We start from the raw sequence: 11620 nt of genomic DNA, 5'->3' as shown, positions 1-11620 counted from the left end.
TTAATAACATTTATTTGAATTTTCGTTTTCTTTGGTATGATCAGTCACTGAATGATCGCTTAAGTTACAAGTAATATTTGTGAAATCGAAAAGCATATTAAAAAAAAAAGTCATGAAAAAATAAAACATAACAATTTGAATTCAGAATATGATTTACTTTAATAATTTCGTCATTATTCTTTTTATTACCATTCAATTGGTTTACTATCAAATTGCCAAATAAAGCAATATATACAATATAAGTATTATTCATAATTCCAATAGCTGAGTATAACGTTTTATTTGTAAGTATAACGTCAGAAAATAATCACATTCTTTGAGTACTCCTTAACATCGTCATGAATGTAGTCGAAATAAAATAAAAGTTATTATAATTCTCTTATAAAGCAGTATTTCAATAAAGCATCATTTATGCAAAAATCATCCATAGATGAGCTTGATGAATCCTTATTCTTCACATGTACGAGATTCAGCGTGGCATCTCAATCCTTTAGCACATCGTACCATTGGAGATGATTGCAACATAAAGAGTTCTTTACATGATTCCCCTTTTTCTGAAAAAAGGACAACTAAGTAAACACAAAAGTCGAAAAGGTAAAAGTCGAAGAGGTAAAAGTCCAAGCTAATAAATGAAACGTGATAATCGCAATTTTATTAAGCATCATTAGAAATGAAAATTCGTTCAAAACATTTTCAGAAAATCCTTTTAAAATTGTGTAACATTGCTTTTAACATGGCTAAAAACAATAAGGTGAATTTAACACCCAAAATAAATTGAAAATTATCATAAACATTTACTCACATGTTACGCTGAGAAACGAAATCAGTTTCCATCAGAAAAGTTTCAGATGAGGTTTTAGAAATATTGAATGAATTTTAAGAAAATGAAAATGGATTTGATTTAGAAAGACCAGTAAAAACTACGTAAAAGAATTCAAATATCTGATTAAATTAACGGAGTGAGATATTATTTTAAATTTCATTCATTTATCTTAGTTCTATTTTTGAAAAATTGTCCTTTATTGTGTATTAAAGATACTGAGCACACACAAAATTATATATTATTGTTACTATGCGCCCCACTATAAATATTGTAATTAAAAAAGTCATGGTGTACAGTCACTCATTGGTGTAAAATATATATAAAAAGTCATTAATAAAAAATTGTATCAAAAAATCACTAAAAAGTAAGAATTTTTCTTAAATTTCAAAGTGGTGTAAAAAATTTTTTATGTAATAATACTTTTCAAATTTATTGACGAAAAAATATTAGAAATGTGATTTAATTTTAATTTAAAAAAGCTTCTTCTTTTTGAGTTCTACTACCTATTAATTAACCGAATGTAATACCGAATACCGAATACCGTAATACAGAATGCAACGATATAAAGATTTGAATTATTATAGAATTTTCAACAATTATTTTAATATGAATATTTCATTACCCATATTGCAATTTATGGATACTTAATAAAGCCGCTTAATAAATGTTGCCATATTAACTTGCCATTTTGTATAATATTTGTTATTTCTTAGCATGTTTTATATGTTTGAGCATTATTTAAAATCAAATAAATGTTTAATTACATTATAAAAGTTAATTCCTGAATTATTAACAATGTATTTATGTTTTAATCTCGACAGCTAAAATTCTTGGGCATTCTAAGCAAAAAAATTGAATGGAAACTTTCTTTAATTTAACAAAAATTTTGGAAAATAAATATTTAATTATGAAATGTACAAATACCTATTAATTTTCACTTCCCTCTAAAGAAAAATTATTAATTTATTTTAAATTGTTTGAGTAAATGTTTATTGATGTGATTTTTTAAATCACATATAAGAAACAAAACGCTCATTCTCTTGTGATTGGTAAACAAGTTTTTAGACAACAAACTTATTCAAAACGAAGTAAAATATCATTTTGCCTATTTTTTTAAAGGCCAATAATAGGAATGTAATCTTATATTTAAGTATACTTTTATTTTTCATCTATCATGAAAAAATTTAAATAAATGCATTTTCTGGATTTCAATTAAATTTTAAGGTTAATAATAGTTCATAAAAATGCATAATTATTGCTTCTTGCTATGCGTTCGAAAATTCGTAAATGGAAAGAACTTTTTTAAGGATATGAATGCAATGAATAAATGGTATAAATGCATTCGTAAATTATTTATTTAAATTCATTTTTGAAAATTGAAATACTCGAAATATCATCAAATGCTTCAGAAAATATTTACTTATTAAGCAGAATATAATTTATTTTGTAAACCAAATTAATAGTATTATATTAAGAAAATCAAACAACAAGTTTCGTTGAAATGATGATTATAACAAATACATTTCTTAAAAAAATAGAAACCCTAAGTGATTATTTTTTAAAATTTTCTTTATCATTGATTATTCTGGGTAATTTTTTTAAATCTGAAAATGCCAAACTTTTTGACTTTGAATGATGGCAATATTAATGCTTATCTGATGAACACAGTACAAGAAATATTTGCAGATATAGATCTCGATCTCGCAATACTCTGAACTCAAATATTTCAATTTTTTAAAAACAATTTAGAATGTAAGATTCTAGGCCTAAAAATACTTACGTAGTATATCGATGCAAACCGGACAACATCCACATAAGGATCCATTGTTTTTATATACTTGGTTATGTTTGCAATTTTTTGGTTTGCATTTGACGCTATCACAGTAATTTGGAGCACAAACAACTGCATAAGCAATTCCCACAGAAATTATCAGAAGGATGAGACTCTTATGCATTTTTTTCTTTTAGTTGAATGAACAATCTGAAAAGAAAAAAAAATTGCTAAATATAAAACAGTTACTGGCATATGTCTTTTCCAAATTTTAACATTGATAGATATATTTTATTTTAATATGATAAATACCTTAAGAATTATATTATTAAAATAAAATATAAAAAGTACAATTATTACAATAGTAACAGCAGAAACAAAAGAATTATTGAACAACTTTTTTTGTCCATTTTAATATTTTGCTAAAGCCTCAAAAATATTACGTAAATCAAAACCTCAGATTTATGAAATATGCATAACTGAAATGTTAAGAAAGAAATAAAGATGTTAAGTAAGATGTAATAAATATTGAATTTAATGTTTTCTACTTCAAAAATAACCAATGAGGAGAAACTCCACGAGCAAATCGATGTGAAGCTGCCACATCAGCTGAGTGTTTATTTCTATATTTATATTGCCGCATTGAAAAGAGGCAGTCGCCTCTCCATGACCGATTGGTCATAGCGCAGGTTTCTTAATCAAGAGATCGTAAGTTCGAATCCCTCTAGAGACAATTTGATTCGCAGTCTGTGTCAGTATTTAATTCTTCGATTTTGTGTTTTCTTTTATTTCATGTTCCCGAAGATTCTGGACATTTCTTTAATTTGCCGAACAAGTATTCTGAATTTTTCCTACTGTCTTCAGAAAAGTATTCAGGAACTTTCCTCGCCAGTATAAAAGCAGAAGATCTGTCAGTTCCTGTGTTTTGAGTTCAGAGTTGAGTTAGTAAATTGGTTTACCTCTACTTCTTGTGTGTGTCATTGAGTTCCATACTAAAGTACCTACGTGACGATATGCTTAATAATGCTGTAGAAATGAATAATGATAGTTCTTAAGACTCAATTAGTTCACTTGCATCTATTTTGAAGTATTATTTTCTTTATATGATGAATGTTAGACATACGCCCTTTTGATTCTCAATAGATTATATAAGAACAATTCTAAAAGTTCTGATATAATTTTTGGACGCCTTTATTTGCAAATTACATTACCAAAATGAATTTAAAAAAATTGATAATAAAATATTTCGATTAAGTAATTATTGGATTGTTTTTATGGTGGAGGATTTGCAATCAGGAAGGCTTATCATTTTTTACAATAAAGATGAATATGTGTTTATGTGTATTAGTGAGCTGCAGATTTGATCATTTGATCTAAAGCTACCAAACGGCTGTGGATAACGCTCTTTTGACCATTAATACATGTACTTTTAGAATTATATTTTAATAACAAAATAATATTAATTTTGATCATCGCGAATATAAGGACTAATTTTTTTAGACAAAACTGATTTTTTCAATAGAAAGAAATTATTTAAGAGAAGTCTGTCTACTGTAATGTAGTGGAAATATTTCATATTTGAATTCTGGGTTCATAACAAGTAAATTAAATCTAGAATTTCAGAACATATGAAATTTGGGGTTAAGGATCGAAATTCCTCTATTTTGTGTAGCCCTTATAATATAATAGAATATAAGAATATATAAGAATATAATAAAATAAAGTAATAAAGTAGGAATGAATTTTTTTTCTAAAGTGCATTTCGAAAATACTAATATTTTTAACTAATCAGTTATAGACAATTTCTAGAGGGTCAACAATTGTGAAAAATTATATCTTTGATATGTTTATGCTCATGGAGTTAAGAGCTCTTTTATTATATTATTACATTCTTGTGCTTTCTCTAAGGAACATTATTTTCCTCTCTCAATTGTAGAATAATACAGTGATAAGAAACTAGTGTTAGATGAATAATATGTTATAAAAAAGTTTTTTTTGTTTAAGGAATGAATGTTATGCATAAATTTAAAGAATTCTTTTTACTAAATTAACAATTAATTTTAATATTTTGTTCCCCTTGATTTTATCAGAATAACATATTTTGTTTCAATATTTTATTTACTAATCATTATCAAAACTCAAACGCAGAAGACCCATTTTTAGTTTATATTAATTTAAATTAATGAAACCATAGCATGTAATCTTACAGGTTATCGATATTTTCAAATGTTGATTCGATTTACAAAATCTGCAATAAATATCAATGCTAACAGATTAATTATTATTGCTTTTCTTAAATTATTTAGCTTACTCTCAAGAATATTTAACCAAAATTTATTCAAATAAAAACTCAAATTAAATAATTACATTTAGCTTCATTATAATATTAATATTTCCATTTGTAACATTTCGTAAATATTATTGTCTCTTTTTTTTCAAAATGAAACAAAATGATTGTAAATACTAAGAACAGTAGAATAAATAAAAATAATTTTAAACAAATTTAAAATATCAAAAATAAGTAAAAGCATCGAATAGATAGTTGTCAAAATATTAATACTTCGAGTACAATTTTTAATCGTCTTAAGCAAGATTTAAAAGGGGAAAAATAACACTTACTTTCAGGAAAAGCCAAAACTGGTAGAATACTCTTTCAATCTACCATTTATGTTACAGATACACAATTGTCGTAAAATTCCATGTTAGATCATCTGTTCATATCTTGAATTTTTATTTTGCATGGTTATAAATTTGCAGCACGTTGAAGACCAAATGCTGTGAGTAAAACAAATGTATTCACAAGACATTAAAAGCTTTTTTGTAACTTTTGTAATTTTCTCAGAAAATGATACAATTCAAATGATCTATCTTCTAATATCAAATTCAAAATTATTGATTTAGAGATATAATATAAGTATAAATTTGTAGATATGATCATCAAGAATAGTTAAATTTTATCTTATTGTATAAAATGTTTGCTTTAGGCATTACGTGGGAGGCAGTCGTTCGATATTGCAACAGCTTTAGATAAAAAAGAAATAAAATAAAAAAAAAAGCTATAAAGAGTTTGAGTTAGATAAAACCATTAGATTTAGTTTTTGATTATTATTCATGGATATCCTTGATATCCATACATCGGGTTGAAGGTGTTTACAGACAATGAAAAAAATACTTTAATAAATAAAAATTTCATTATTTAAATTTAAATTGATTGTGCTTTGTTGCGTTATATAGAGTTTGACAAGGTGTAAAATGTTCATTAATTGCAGCATATATTAAAATGAAACATTTCACATCATTTTTTCAACAAGGTGATCTTTTATTTTCTTTTGACATATTCTTCAAAATTTTAAAATCAAGCAAAATATTTTACTTATTTTTTGCTTATCTCTCGATGAAGCTGGATTTCTGTTTGTTTAAGAGTGAATAATATTTACTGAACTACTGATATGATTTTTAACTTTTTTATTTAAATATAATGACTAATTGTATTTAAATGCAAAATTTACAATAAATGAAAATTCTGTGATACATTCACGGCAACAACCTTCAGGGATACTAGTTAATCCAACTAATTCTAATTGGCAATTCGACAATGGTTTAGAAATATTGCTCTATTCAATAGTTAATCTAAAGCAGGAGTAGCGAGCTAATTTTTAATTAAAAAACTTTAAATTATACAAAATTAATCCTGAAAATTTATTTTACCAATCTAATCATAATTTTTCTATATTGTTCACGATATATTACATTTCTGCTCGTCATTGAAACGTCTGGTACAACTGGAATTGTGCCATTTAATAAACACGATGTTTATTTCTGTGCCATTATATCAATTACTTCCATCTCATTAAAGCTGGGATAGCCTGGTTGGTAAGGCGTTGAATTCGCATCCCTTGAGTTGCAAATTCGTACCCCACCGCCAAAGACTCTCCGTGTATGTGGTGGCTGGTGCACGTATAAATATGCCGTGGTCACAAAGTCTTCTATATCGGGAGTAATACCACTGTAGGTACTGGTTAAGAGGTGATCGTTCTCTGATTCAGGTCTAAATTACGATCTGTGGATGAGTGAATGAAATGCATGAATGAAGTCCGTCCGTAAAAAAGGTTTGTGTCGTGTGAGTAGCTAAGTCGTACCCTTGGCCCTAGTTGGTGCTCCTGAAAAAACACGAGACGCTCGTTCGGTTGAAATCGCTGATAGATAACTGTCAGTGGGCTTGTAAACTGCCATAAGTCGCAACACAATTTCCATTTCATTAATGCCAATATCATTATCTTTACCTTACTTTATCTTTAGTTGTACTTGTTTTTTTACTACCGGTTCTATTTTGAATTTATAATTTATTTGAAGCTCGGAATATTTATAAAGAATAATAATATAAGTTAGTGTAAATTAATCAACCTTAAATGTAAATGAAAATTCAGATAATTAATCAAATATCAATTCATTTTAAATGATAGTAAACTTTTCAATCATAATTCATGTTGATTCAGAAGATATTTACTTAAGATTTTGTTGTCAAAAGTATTTTCTTAATAAATAAAGCCACAGTATTTTATTATTTAATAAAAATTAAAATTAAACAAACAGATAAAAAAAAACGAGAAAGTAATATAAATTATGATGTCGATATGTTTCATACTTTATAATTTAACAACACACTTTTAAGAAATTCCTTCGGCTACACTAATCTTATTGTAAGAAAAATTAAATACTTCAGCTCCACTGAAAGTCAATGATAATATATATCAATAATATATAGTCAATATGGATTATACTTTACTTCAAATTTTTATTTAATTACTTGTTTCAACAAATATACAATATTGTCTGTTTCTTAAAATTTTTTTTTTAATTTTTAAAATTTGATAAAATTTTGTCTTCTAGCAGCAAATGCAAAGAATTTAATAAAAAAATGTATACAAACCTTGAGATACTGAGATAATTATCATTATATTTTTGGATAGTCCATTACACTTATTTAATAATTTTAATAAATAAACTGTCTATCAACAAAGCAATCAGATTTTTATGATTATTGAAAAATAAAATTTTTTTGCTTTTTTATAACGTGTAAAATTTTGTATATGAAAAATTGCTCTTTTTGAGGTCTTGTTACTTCTTCGTAAGAGAATTCTGAGCATTCTTACTTATTTTCAACATCATCGAAGGGAGATTATTAATAAAATGACAACCTCGAATTAAATTATATAATTTTGCAATTTTAGAAGCATATTTACAGGCAAGAAACAAAATGAAAATCAATTATAGATATTACCAGGGCAAAATGAACAACATCGACAAAGATGCTCTTCTTCATTATACAGTTGGTCAGATCTGCATGTATCTGAATTGCAATCCACTCCTACACAGTATTTTGGAAAACAGGTAAGAGCACTTATTGCAACCACAACTCCAATCAACCACAACAACAAAATAAGGATGCTGCTAGTATACTCCATTTGAATGTTAAAATTCTGAAAATTAACAAGAAATCAATTCTGTACTTTGTCATTTCCCTTTGAGTTTTGCAATAATAGAATTATAAAAAATCAATACTTAATCTTGAATTCTAGTTTTGTATTAACAGTAATGGTATTAATGAAATAATAACACTTCATACAAATATGTTAACTTTTTTTCAAAAAGTGAATGAAATAAAAATTAAAAGCAAAATTACTCCAATTAGTTCCATACTTGCTATACATAAAAAATTAGCTATAAACTGTTATTTTTGAAGTTCATAAGCAATATTTCGAATGGAGCAAATATTAACAAATAAATAAATAATCTCCAATTTTGTAATCTCCAATTATATATATAGAATTTCTATTCTATTCTATGTATTCTATGTATGTTATTCTATTCTATGTATGACATGACTTCATGACTTCTTCATCAAAATATTTTAAAACTTCAAATTTTGACAGTCATATAATTCATTCATAATATTATAAAGGCCTTCAGTCATAACGTAATATGTATCTCTATAATTTTCTGTTAGCTCCCTTAGAATTTATGCTTTAAATTAAAGAGGAAATGATTAATATGTAATTAATGTAATAATATTTTTTATTGAAACAAAGTATTTTTTTGATAATATGATTACTGAAAACCGAGTCACTGAGCATTTAAACCTTATGGGCACTAAAGAATATCTTTCTTATATAATAATAATATCTCAAGAATTTGTCAACAAAATTTTCTCAGATTCATCATGAACAGATCGATTAATGAGCAATGTTCCATTTTAAATGAATCAAACATTTAGAAAATAAACAGAATCGTTTAAAATAATCGGGCGAAAAAAGGTTAAAAAAGGCTACTTAAAAAACGATGCACTTAAAACTATAAGCATATACAAAAACTATATAACTAACATAAATACAATTTAACTACAAAAGCATACAACTAACCTAAAAATAATTTAAATCAAGTCCGCATCCGTTGAAAATAGTTGTCAACAATCAGAACACAATGCGCATGCTTGATTTTCAACGCCAGTTATGGTAACGCAAATGCATGAATTTTTGTACGCCAGTTGGGGTGACGCTATCCAATTTTTAATTTTCTTTATTCTGTTTAATTTTAATTCAAAAGTACTTCAGAATGAATCTGAAAGATCGATTAATTAACAATGTTTAATTTTAAATGCATCAAACATTAAGAAAATAAATAGAATCATTTGAAATAATCGGTTGAAATATGTTAAGCCTAACCTTATTAGAGTGGAGGAAAAAATCTGAAGCCTTACTCATTTGGCGGAGGAGAAATGAAGATTTTTCGGCGGGAAAGTTAGTTTTTAATTGATAATTAAAATTCTAATTAAAAATTCAAAAAAGAGACCCCAGGTGCACATTCCTGACATCCAAGGTATACATGTAATAAATTTGGTAGCAGTAGGTCTGGCCTGTAGAGCGCCAACACACACAGACATTGAGCTTTACTATAATTATAGATATATTCTTGAGTTGTTTTGTTATAATTAAAGATGTCTTTTCATTGATATATATATATATATATATATATATATATATATATATATATATATATATATATATATATATATATATATATATGGAATCTGAAGGCTTTTTTAGAATAACTGAAAATAATAAAAGTAATATTTTTTTTTTTTCAAAAATATTGCAAATCTTATATTGTTACTGCTTGGGCGTTACTTACCTAAAGGACTCTAGACTTGCTAGATTCATTAGATTATCATCATAGTTGTAAAAGATCTCCAACTTCTCCTGTTTATATATGCTTCAAGAGCGTGTTCAAGTTCAGCAAGCAAGTTTTGGGTTAATAATTGTTGAAATTTAATCATTTTCCATTTCACATATAAACTGAAATTTGAGATAAAAAGACTGATATAACTGACTGATGTTTAACCCAAAAGGTAGAACACGTGCAAATTTAAAGATAATGGATAATAAAATATTGAAATTTATATATCTGTCAAAAGTTTAAATTAAAATTTGCTTTGCTTAGAAGATCGTTATGATCAATATGAAAAGATTTTCCTGAAAAGTTTTCGAACGGAGTGAGCACGGAAAACCATTAGATTGCCAGTATTGACTAATAACCGAATTATGATAAAAGGGAATTTGAATATATCCTAGACAAAATTAGTTATATTGTCACGTAGGTACTTTAATGTTGAACTCAATGACACACACAAGAAGTAGAGCTAAACCAATTTATTAACTGAACTCTGAACACAGTGACTGACAGATCTTCTACATTTATACTAGCAGGGAAAGTTCCAGAATACTTTTCTGGAGACAGTAAGAAAGGTCCAGAACACTTGTCTGGTAAACTAAAGAAATGTCCAGAATCTTCTGGAACATGAAATAAAGGGAAACATAAAATCAAGGAATTAAACACTTATACAGCCTGTGAATTGCATTGTCTCTAGTGGGATTCGAACTTACTATCTCGTGATTAAGAGACCAGTACTATGACCATTCGACCATGTAGAGACGGCTGCCTCTTTTCAATGAGGCAATATAGATGTCCTATAGTTTAAAATTGAAGATTTAGAATTGCACTTTGATATTATTTGTATATATTTGCTGTAAACTTTCCTTATGAAATTATATGTTTTTTTAATAAGATTCTTGAACTAATTCATTTCGCCGTAAACTTTTTTGATAGGATTTAAATAAACCGAAAAGATTCTAACTATTTCTAAAATACAAAATTAAAAAAATTCAGATTGAATAATTTTTGTCAGTTCTTTTACTTAATACAAGGGCTTCAAATAAAAAAGGAATTCTTACTATTTATAAAATACAATATTAAAAAATTCAGATTGAATAATTTTTATCAGTTCTTTCACCTGATACAATGGCTTCAAATAAAAAAGGAATTCTTACTATTTATAAAATACAATATTAAAAAATTCAGATTGAATAATTTTTATCAGTTCTTTCACCTGATACAATGGCTTCAAATAAAGAAGAGATTCTAACTATTTCTAAAATACAATATTAAAAAATTCAGATTGAATAATTTTCATCAGTTCTTTCACTTGATACAATGGCTTCAAATAAAGAAGAGATTCTAACTATTTCTAAAATACAATATTAAAAAATTCAGATTGAATAATTTTCATCAGTTTTTTCACTTGATACAATGACTTCAAATAAAGACAGTCATAAGCCGTAATGATTTAAATAAATATGATTTTCAATTTAGGTTCATTATATTAGTCATTTTGCTGAAATATATAGAACAAAGAAAATATTATACACTTACTTTTTAAGTTCATCTGATCAGAATTCCATTTTGTATCTAGCATTTTAGTAAAGCAACGCTATAATGATGTAACATTTGATGTTGAAATAGTTATTTACTTTTTTTTTTATTGCACATTAAAGAATCATTTATAGATCTCGCTTTGTCTATAAACTCAGTTTAATATGATCATAGACAAAATAATCATTCTTATCAATTGATTTATTTTCATCATTTGATTTGCTGTCTCACTTTAAAAACACTTCAAATGTATTAATAAA

The 11620-nt window shown here is 26.2% G+C and overlaps 1 long non-coding RNA gene across 2 annotated transcripts; it reads right to left on the bottom strand.

The window, feature by feature from the left end:
* LOC129963824 (uncharacterized) lies at positions 1–11413 on the bottom strand. Of its 2 annotated transcripts, none has more exons than XR_008784032.1 (5): positions 11361–11413; positions 7876–8074; positions 5214–5369; positions 2604–2804; positions 1–554 (listed from the first exon to the last, which is right to left on the bottom strand). It is a non-coding gene; the product is annotated as an uncharacterized LOC129963824 (long non-coding RNA). The 2 variants fall into 2 exon arrangements; XR_008784031.1 differs by lacking the exon at positions 11361–11413 and adding an exon at positions 9783–9938.
* Positions 11414–11620: the final 207 nt, after the last annotated feature.

This window comes from Argiope bruennichi, chromosome 3, assembly GCF_947563725.1.
Source record: "Argiope bruennichi chromosome 3, qqArgBrue1.1, whole genome shotgun sequence".
Lineage (NCBI taxonomy): Eukaryota > Metazoa > Arthropoda > Arachnida > Araneae > Araneidae > Argiope > Argiope bruennichi.
Note: the sequence above shows the minus strand (reverse complement) of the source record. Positions and strands in the feature narration are given on the sequence as shown.